The sequence below is a fragment of the Cololabis saira genome, chromosome 14, assembly GCF_033807715.1.
Source record: "Cololabis saira isolate AMF1-May2022 chromosome 14, fColSai1.1, whole genome shotgun sequence".
NCBI lineage: Eukaryota > Metazoa > Chordata > Actinopteri > Beloniformes > Belonidae > Cololabis > Cololabis saira.
This window is the reverse complement of record NC_084600.1, coordinates 18,117,250-18,126,131: the sequence shown is the minus strand read 5'-3', so window position 1 is coordinate 18,126,131 and position 8,882 is coordinate 18,117,250.

The following is an 8,882-nucleotide window of genomic DNA, read 5'->3' as shown; positions in this document are numbered from 1 at the left end:
TGTTTGTTTGAAGATCACATTGAAATTGTGTCAATTCTGACATTTATGTCACAGCCACTTTTATCTTAAGGGTGTGAAGACGTTTTATATCTGCTATATGTGGTGAAAGGGACATGTAAGGGGGTTAAAATCACATATTCACTTTTAAACAGAGCTCATGGACCGTGTTAGAGGTGAACATACACATGCTAACGGGGGGGGGGGGGCTTACAGAGCTTAAGACACACTTGGCATCAGAAATGTTTGAGGTGTGGCACGGATGAGATTGGTTTGTTTTCTGGCAGCAACTATGCAGACCAATGATATCTGAAAACACACACACACACACACACACACACACACACACACACACACACACACACACACACACACACACACACACACACCACCAAATTAGATTTGTGCCCTCCTCTGAAATGCATTTCATCTCTCCATCATTCTTCAAAGGAATGGCTGCTCATCACCATTGCTTTCGGTAGGGACTGGTCACCCTGGTGTCCGTGTCAGCGGAGGAGAAGCTGCTGGCTCTCTCTGGTGCCGGTATGTCATTTTAACACATTACCTGTCATTACCTGCTGGGGTGCAGTGTCAGGAAGTCAAGCTTATTTTTATACGAGTGTTCGCAGATGTGCATCTCCTGCCTTTGATACATTTTTTAAATGATCCTAGTTTGTGTGATCTCACAAAAGAGAGAGAGAGAAAAATGGGTAGGGCTGGAGAGCACAGTGTTTCAATGAAAATGGGAGTATTACAACACCCACTTTCCCCACAGCTGCAATGCCCGTGAGATAGATAGATAGATAGATAGATAGATAGATAGATAGATAGATAGATAGATAGATAGATAGATAGATAGATAGATAGATAGATAGATAGATAGATAGATAGATAGATAGATAGATAGATAGATAGATAGATAGATAGATAGATAGATAGATAGATAGATAGATAGATAGATAGATAGATAGATAGATAGATGCATACATAGATACATGCATACATAGATACATACATTTTTTATTTAAAAAAAACAAAGCTTATTTCTGTGTTCAAATCTTTGTCTCAGCAGAGTTACTTTTAACCCGGGTACTTGTCTACTTCAGAAATGGCCTGCTTTGGAGGAAAAAGAAAAGCGTATTCCTAGTGCGTGGAGGCCTTACACAAAAGCTTTCTGTAGAGTTTTCTTTTTTCTTTTTAGTCTGAGCAGTTTCACAAATGTATCAGTTTAGTTTATAGATATTCAGCATCGAGCTGTAGGAAGTACTGCAGGGAAACACTTCTCTCCTGTATCCTTTTCCTCAAGATGAAACCACAACTCAGCTACCGCTGCTGTTGCCTTGGAAACCTGGTCACTCTCACTCTTTTACCCACACTCTTCACCACTCGCTTCATTAAGTGCGTTGCTGCTGGCAATTATAATAAAACCAGCGGCAGGGCTGGCTGACTTGAAATGCAGTCTCCAATTAAATACTTTCAAATAGCAATGTTTCTTCAAGCTACATGTACTCTCTGTATAATAAACCATGCACCTGGGACCTATATGCTTCTAAAAGATTGCACCATGCTGGCTATAATGAATAAGTTCAAAAATCTATGTCTTTTATTACAGTCACTACAGTCGTAACAAGGATCAGACTCTGCATTGTTACTTGTGAGGCTCCTTCAAAAAGTAGTTTGAGTCCAAATAAGCAAAACAAAATTCCAGACATTTCCCTTTTCATTTAACAAGGAAAGACAGTCATAATCTATAGATTGTCATCTCAACAACAGAGCAAAGCAGTTGATTTCATGTTCATTAATGCAGTGTCCTGTACGTGATTGATAAATAAACAGTGGAAGGAATGGCCCTTGTGAGCCTGCTTAGACTCGTCATTTGTATCGATTAAACAGTACTTTTACTTCAACTGAGCACATTATTAAAAAACGAGGGCGTAAACCTAATATATATGATAACTGATAACATGATGATTGCTCTATACGGGAAAAAAATGTTCAGAAAAAGCACACTTTTTATGTTTCTCATAACACATCATGATTAATTGAATGTCTCCCATAAGCTGCCCTCACACATCTAGAACTAAAAATAGAGGAGCAAACAAACCACGTCCAAGAGCGGGCATGGAGGGCAGTCGCTGCATCCATCTTTGTAGCTGTGCTCTGTTCATTTGCCACTTTATTACTTCCCACCTGAGCTGACATTCTGTGGGATCAGATGTGTGTCAATATAGTGCAATAAACCAATAAGAATAATAAAAAAGACGATAAAAACACAAGCGTGGAAATCAGAGAAAAAGGAAAAAAACCTTAAAATTGCTTTTTCTTTTCTTCTTTGATCAGACTCTTGCTTTCACTGTCAGCTACCTGTTGCCAAATTCGTGCATCCTGATGTTTTGTCAGATAATTCGTCTGGGTTACGTTCCACGTGGTTTATAAGTTTCAGAAAGACAAACGACTCAATAGTCTAATTTGTTGATGAAGGTTCCCAACTGAATCAAATGACCAGTAAGAAAAATACCTTCAATAATTCCTTTTCATAGTGTCTGCACTACTGGAAAGCAAAGAATGTTTCACAGATCCTCGTGGTCGCATTATTCAAATCCCTGCTCATTTGTTTCTATGCATGTCTCGCAACTGGGACTCATGTAAGTAAATATGAGGACAGTCAGATACGTGAGTAGCATAGGGACGTACTCAGGGGAGCAACTACCTACTTTCTGAGGGGTATGCACACATATTAGAGAGAGAGGAGGGGAGGTGAGGGAGCGGAGGGGCGGCCAACTAGTGACATGCCTCTCTGTTATTGATCATTTCATTTACACATGCACAAACCGCTGTTAAATAAAGAAAATGCGGACTCAAAATATCCCCCCCCCATCGCTTTGGCGCCCCATCAATCGCCCCGCCCCTATGCGGCGCATTTGTGCCACTGTATGTCCTCAAGAAAGCTAAATATTTTACCTTCATGGCTTATACTTTCATATATTTTCAATAAATCTAACCCTGTTATGAAGTAATACACACTACAGTGTATTAGTGGATAATGTATTAATATACTAATTGAATCAAATTGATATGAAGGTGTTATGTACCAACATGCTTTTTATTGTCTTAACTGCTTGATATTTTCAGTCAAGCCAGAGGAATCGTATCAGCAAAGGCAGAAAGTTTTTCCTGTTATTGAATATTCAACGCCATGAGTCAGGTAAGATAAGCAAACACAGATAAATAATTCATTCTGATGTAAACTCTGTCATCACTATGTAACAGAATAAGCTGATGGATAATAGACCACATCCAACAGTCTGAGGGTCTTTGTGTCTGGCTAAAGCCACACATACTTTAAGATATTCTTTCAGAATTTGGTCCCAGTTCTAGCCTTTGGAATAATCAGAAGGAAAATCCTTAATCTGCATGTTATATTATCAGATTCTCTTGTGGTGTGAAGAGTGTTGGGAAGGTTCGAATCTGCTTGGGAGCAGTTTCGGTGGGTGGGATAGAAACAGTCCAAACATTACAGTGGTTATTACCACATGTTTGTCATTCACCAAGAGAAATTGTGACAGTCGAGATGCTGTGTGTTTTTATAAATGGAATCCTTCATTGTGTTTTTGAGTCACATGTAGATACTCCCTTCACTGTAGGGCGTGGGAACGGTTGACAATGCATTGCATTATGGGGCATGGCAGGCTTTGTCCAGGACTTGGACCCAAGTCTGATTCAACCCCTAATTTCAATGACTAATGACTTGAGTTAAAGTTGAGCATTTTTGATGCAGTTGAACATGGGCTCGTGCATTAATTGCATTTGGGCTCATAAATCGGAGAGGACAGGTCATAATTTTTTTTTTTTTTTTTTTTTTCACAAATTTTCATGCACGATTCACGTTCCCACATGAGTTCACATCGTACATGCCTCATGTTTCTTAACAATGGCACTGCTAAGTGAAAAAGGTATGGAGGAGACGATGGGGACAACTTCCAACTTCAGTCATTGTCTGGGAAAAAATCACCCAGAAAAGTGATACGATAATGTTCTTTGCTCACTTTATAGCAGGAGCAGAAAAACTGTGAGCGGGGAACTTGCTGACTGATGAACGAGAGTTAAAACCTTTTTTCTTGTTGTTTTTCACACCCTGCTAACCAACTGCTGCCAAGCAGAGCCACGGCTGTAGCTTTAGCTTGTTGATGCTAAAATGGGGCTAACTTATGGCCCTTTTCCACTAGTATCTACTCAGCTCAGCTCGCTTCTACCCGCCACGCCCCCGTCTTGCACTTTTCCACTACGGGCCAAGGCGGGTGGAGCCGTGCCAAGCAGATACTTTTTCTGTAACCATTCTGCCGAGGTTCTAACCGGGCTGAGCCGGCACTATATGTGACGTCATCACGCTCCACACCACTGATTGGTCGGGGGGCGGGGCAGTCAGACATTTGAATCAGGAAGCGGGAGTCAGCGCTAGAGCGACTCGCGGCTAGCTGCAATTTTATTATAGAGCGCAAACGTCTGTTTGGTGATCCAACTCTGAGGTGCAGATGTTCATAACCCTGGTGGCTGACGAGAGAATTAAAAAAGGTATGTAGACGGGCGATAAGGAACGATCAGATCTACCAGGAGCTCTGTTTTACTCACAGCCGCTCGCGGCTCCAGCTGATTTCTCATCTGCGCCGACAAGAACAAAGGGGTTGCGCAATCGAGTATGTAACAGCCGCTTCACCCCAACCCGCCCATTTCTCACCTGGATGTGGAAAAACAAACGGGGACAAAACGGGTGGAGGCGGGACGAGGCGTGACGAGGCGAGTCGGGCTGAGTAGGTGCTAGTGGAAAAGCGCCATTAGTAACATTAGCAGAGATAAGTATTTCCCACCATCATATCATACTCTTGGCCTCAATGGGGCATGCTAGCCATGCTAGTAGCTACACAACATCAGTACAGAAGTGGCTACCGACATTGTAGAGAAACAACAATTATAAGATGACAAAGAATGAAAAAAATGAATAAATAAATGAAAACATTTAAAAACCCACACACACAGAAGGAATACAGGTGAATTACCAAAAACAGTGGACAGTGACATATTCTCAGAAGAAGTGAGAGCATATTACTTGAGGATTTTTTTTTTTTTTTTTGAACAACCAAAAACTACATGAATTCTGTATGTTTCTTTGTGTGTTTGTTTTGACGTTAATGCCCATTCAGCTTCAGCAGCCAGGAGACTCCACTGTTAACCAACCAGCCTGAGTCCTGCTGTGCTGACGTACTGGTAGAGACAGCTGGCCACATTACAGTGCACAGTAGGGGCTCTTCGGATTCTGGTCAGATACGCTAAAAATTGGATTTATGCTCATGATGTGAACTTAGCCTTTGATCCATATTTGATTTCAGAGTGGACGGATGATTCCAACCGCATGTCCAAGTGAAGCACCTGATTTGTGGTTCTTTTTGTGGTTTAAGCAATACATTCATATTTGATAAATGTGTGGTTATTAAGCAACTTATTTTATCTTCACTACAAACTCATTTATACATAATTAAAAAAAAATCATAGCAAAAGATCACAACAAATCTGAGGTAATAACAGCTATGAACAAGTTATTTCTACCGTTGGAGGAGTTGTAGAGTGTTAAATAAAAGACACTGTAGAGAAAGAGCAAAACTGAACAGTATTGCTGAAAACTAATGTGCCAATCTGCAAATGCTGTCATCATAAATGAAGGTGTTACTCATACAAGCTAAACAGTCACACTGCATACTAGCTTTCTGTATTTATCTAAACATGCAAGGCAGGAAAGTAGTGACAAGTTTTCCCATTCTTCTATGAAAGTCGTGTGGCCCACAACAACAGTGCTTACACATGAAATACATGCAATAAAAAAAAAAGGAAATGATAAGCAGACAGAGCAACTTTAATACTCACTACCACTGACGTACAGAACCAAACAGATAGCTAAAAACATGACGACTGTTACCAGGAGTGCCATGTGGCATGATAACATCATCCCAAACACCGTAAAATGTTTTTTTTTGTCACATTTTCTGTTACGATCTAAAACATAGTTAAGCATGGCCAGACTTAATCATTGCTTATCTCAGCAACGGAAAAACAGAGCACTGAACCAACTGAAGACGACAATATTTGTCTTTTCCCATAATTAAAAAAAAAGATGAGTGTTGTAAATTATAGAACTGTAGTAACAAATTAAATAAACTAATCAAATAAACTATTACAAAAAGCACTTCAATTAGGTACAGAAGCAATCAGTTTATTTACCTAATTAAGTCTTCAGATATCTAGAGCCCTCCATTACTTTGCTTGTGTGAGTTTGGATTGAGATGATGTGAGTCATAAATGTACCTTTTATGATGTTTTACTGCATCATTTCCACTGAACTGCTCCGGGTGGTTCGTACGGTCACCCGAACGCTCCGGTCTCCTTCCACTCACTGAGCCGAGCGCGGAGAGAGCAGTTCATGTGGAGGGAAAGCAAGACCTCGCTCTCAAGGGGGCAGCGGCGGTGATTCACTTCCACAGAGAGCAAGGTTTCCCAATAAGACACGTCTTCAAAAGCTTGCAAGCCAATGATGATGCACGCCTGGAAACAGAGTTTCAATTTCTCGAAGTTTGTGTCAGAATCACAAACAAGGTCAGGCAGTGCAAATAAGAGAGCTGGCAGCTTAACCGCAAGACTGTGAAGGCGAGTTTGATCGGTGAGACGGAGGCAGAAGGAGCTGTAAACAACCAGCAGCTTCAACCATTACACAAATAAATTGCTGTCAAATTTCCCCCATTACTTCATGTAATTCTTTTCTGTCAAGTGCACATCTCTCTATATGTTTAAGTTATTATACGAATACAAATACCACTCCATCACTCTGTTACTGCTGGACAACATCCAGTGATTCCATTTGCAGACACCAACAAGTATTCTCGAACGTGATTAATGATGCTCAAAATAATTTCAAAATTAAAACTGATCACAAAAATACAACGTCTTCAAGACCTATTTTCCTCACACAGTTTGATAATTGTTATTATGTGAATAATTTAAACAAGCTACAGGTAAAAATCTATCAAATAAAATCCCCTCTGCGCACCTATCTGCTCTACAAACATGGATCCAGATTCGTTAGGATTCACTTTGTCCCTCTGTCAAAGTAGCAGAAAATAAATTCCAGATTCAAAACGTTCACTTAACTGGTTTGTCCAAAAAGAGCCGGGGCTTAAAGGTGAACTCAAACGACGAGGCGCAGCTGCAGCCAGGATTGGGAGCTGGCTATGATGCTGCAGCGCAGACTGAGATTGAATTTTAGCATGTTGCGATCATTTATTTTACAGGGAAAAAACCGCCACAAGGAATGCAAAGTCTGCGGTCCAGGTATAATCTTCAATAATATACAGGTCATGAATATTCCTTTGCGTTCACCGTGAATCTGAAGCTGAACATCACGTATTCCTCATAGCCTTGCTTTTAAAAGTTTCTGAGGATTCCAGTCTGGAGCATTACATGGGCTGCTCATCTTAAAGATGCTCCTGTTACAAAACAATCGACTCTCAACGAGACAAGCCTGCATGGTACTAATATGTGGCATTAAAATCAGCTCTATTAAATGCTAAAATATACATTTCTTTAGGCAATAATGTCTAATAAACCCCCCTGTCAGGATGAAATTTACCGCATCAGGAACAGGAAACATCGACTGCATCAATGGGGTTTGCATTACATCCAAATTAGTATTATTATCATCGCACCAGAGGCAGTAAATTCTAATGGTTTATGACTTTATTGGCACATTAAAACACCATTATCAGCAGTGTGTTGTTCCACACATGATTCCGAGCTGGAAATCTCCAAAGTTTTGATACAGTTTGTTTTATAAAAGCTTGAGCAAAAAAAAAAAAAAAAAAAACATACACCACCAAAAATGTATTAATAAAAAAAATCCTTGTTCTTTTGACTTGAGCCACTTTTAGTTCACATTTCCCAGCGAGCCCCCGCAGTCCTCCCCTACACACCTGCTGGCTTTCAGGGTCGGGGCTGACAAGTTAATGCGGTTCAGGTGTTGTAATTGAAGATTGCCACCAGCTGGTTGTGGTGTAGCTTGGCAGGGCAGACAGGAGAGGAGTTGGCTATCGGGCTGAACAGGTGAGTGGTGTTTCAGTACTGCTGGCCTTGGCTCACAACGAGCCCCTTGTTTATGGAGAGCCACTTGTGTCTGCGGGCTCCGCGTGCACATAACGGCTCTAACACAAAATTAAAAAAAAAAGAGAAAAGATCGAGTGCTTCATTGAATATTAATTTGAATCTGAATGTACTCCAACATGAACACCAACTAACCTCTTTAGCATTGTCGGTTTGGAAATTTAAATGAGAGAGAAAATAAAGCATAAAACTCAACTCAAACAGTATTTCATTGTCTAAACAGCGTATGGACTGCCTGTGGCACCAAATATTCACTTAGCTTAACGTAAACCACCCACACACCGAAAGACATGTGGGTCGGTAGTAATTTGCACTGGATTTCAACCAGCCTAAGATGTTGTTCCAAACTCAACACAAGCTGTCCGCTTCCTGGGGACAACTCGCTTGCTAACCCTTTGTAAATGCTCTCATTTATGTCTTTGTACGTGATAAATGTAACATTTATACTGTGTGTTAATCTACCAAGCCAAAACTATGCGAACAAACTGTATTTAGAGAAGCATCTTTGATACCCTATCTCCAGATGTCCAATCTAACACCCCCTCCCTTCCCTTGTTAAGGTTAGCAGTCTAAACTATGCATTTAGAGGTCATGGGGGTATTAACGACTTTTATTAAGAAAAAAACTAAAATGCTTGACCTCCAGCCAAGTCAGCTGCAGACAGCAAATACTTTTCTGACATGTTG